Genomic DNA, 2,247 nt, shown 5'->3' with positions numbered 1-2,247 from the left:
CATCTTACATACTTTGCACATATTGGAAGGCGGGATCAGTCCTTGGAGAGGGACATCATGCTTGGAAGGGTGGAAGATTATCCAAGATCAATCCGACATCAGCAATGATATCTTTTTGCCATGGCCTTTTCTGAATTCAACTTGAATTTCTGACATTTCCTTCTCAGTGTAGTATAACAACTGTTTAAATAATCTCCAGCAGTATTTTGCTGTCATGTGATATTAATGATATTGTTTGGTAATTTCCACATTCTGTTAAACCTTTCTTAAAAATGGAATTAAATATAGATATTTTCCAATAAGTTGACCAGGTAAGCGTCTTCCTTATTTTGGGGGGGACGGGGGGTAGAGTAGTGGGTACTTCCTGTGCTAAATCTATTTGTTGAAACATGCGATGGCATTCCATAAATTTCTTGTGTCTCATATTTTGCCAATGCTTTAAGTGAAGCTTGAAATTCTTTGCTTCATTACCATTGGTTCTTGAACATTTGTCACTTCTGAAATGTTTCAGTGTTTACCTATTATTTTTGGTACAATAACTCTGTAAATGTGTTCTCTCTTCTTTTTATGCTTTCTGCATTATTCAAGATTTTGCCCATAGAATCCTTCCGTACTGCAATATGAGGCTTGAACTTGTTTCAGCTTAAAAAAATGTCTTGCGTATTATTCCCTTTCCATTTTCTAGCTCCAGTTCTTTACCCATTTGTTCTAATACTTTACTTTGTCTTTTTAGGTAGCTCTTTGAAATCTATTTATCTCTCTCATGTCAATATTTCTTTTCTTTGTTTTGGTGTCTCTACATTCTTGTGCTAATTCCTTAGTCCCTTCTGGCATTCATTTTGGCATTTTTAGAAAATTAACATGTTTGTAATGACTCTTTGCTTTCTTCATAGGTGATGTCCAACAACTTTGTTTGTGTTTAGTCATTAATGTTTACTATATCAAATCTTTTCCTTAGATGGTTTTGAAATTTAGTTATGATACATCCAGGATTGTATTTTGGTTATTGTAGACTTTTTTTTTCAGCTTCAATTTGAACTTACAGGCTAATAAGTGATTATGTATTCCACATTTATCCTCTAGGCTTGTTTTTACTACTGATATTAAACTTCTCCATTGACTCTTTTGAGAAATGTAGTCAATACAATTTTTGCTTTCTTAATTCCTTCATCCATAATTTGCATCTTCTTCTGTAGCTGTTCAAATATCTCCACATTAATATATTTCTTCTGGTTCTCATTATCTGGGGTAATCATTGGGTCTGTTTTTCTAGGAGTTGGGTCATTTGGGTTTTTTTCATGATAACTGAGACAGATTGCTGCACTCTTGACGTTATGTGAGTCTTTTCTTCATAAATGCTAAAGTCATTGTAACTATATGGTGATCATAAGTATGGCTATGTTGTATATTTCTGTTTTCTTCTTGACCCGAGGCCCTCAGGGCAGAAGGTCAAACAGCAGTGATCCCCACAAACTACCTGAATGGAAAACCAGAAAGTCTTGGTTTTTCCCTTCGAGAACTGGGCCGGCCGCCTCACTCGAGCTCCAGCTGTCATGCTCCCTTCTGCTTGAGCTCAAGGGGTCCAGCCGAACAGTAGTGATGCACTCAAAGGACCTGAATGGAAAACAAGGAAGCCTTGATTTTCCCTTTGAGAATTGGGTCGGCCACCTCACTTGAGCTCCAGCTGACTCTGCTTTAGCTCAAGGGGTCCCACATGGTCGAACCAAACAGCAGTGATCCCCACAAAGTATCTAGTTAATAGCCATTCACTGTTGCTGATGAAATGGCAGGTGCTGATGACACAGCAGCTACTGACGGCATGGTGGTTATTAACGATACAGCAGCTTCTGATGACATGGCGGCTACTCTATCATAAAGATATTCCTTTTCTAAGCTCAGTGTGTCTCCTCTGTAATGAAAACCATTGGATGTGTAGAAAACATCTGGACATTTTCATATCAACCTTCCAGAATCCAACTGCTTCACACATGAGCCTACAAACTTTGGATGGAAATCCTTGATCACTTGATATGGTCGTGTAGAGCCTATGCAAAGACCAAACTGCAAACATTGAATCAAAACAAAGGGTCAGTAGTTTAAAATGAGGAAAAGTGTGAATCAGAGTTGTATCCTTTCACCATACTTATTTAACATGTTGGCATCGAGTTGGAACAGACCCATTTCTAGCTGACTGCCCAGCAAGTTGGTTTTCTTTTTGGTTTTTTTTCATTGTTATAGGTTTTTTTT

The sequence above is a fragment of the Elephantulus edwardii genome, unplaced genomic scaffold (assembly GCF_000299155.1).
Source record: "Elephantulus edwardii isolate Elephantulus edwardi_28Jun2011 unplaced genomic scaffold, EleEdw1.0 scaffold00136, whole genome shotgun sequence".
In the NCBI taxonomy this organism is placed as follows: domain Eukaryota; kingdom Metazoa; phylum Chordata; class Mammalia; order Macroscelidea; family Macroscelididae; genus Elephantulus; species Elephantulus edwardii.
This window is presented reverse-complemented; position numbering follows the sequence as displayed.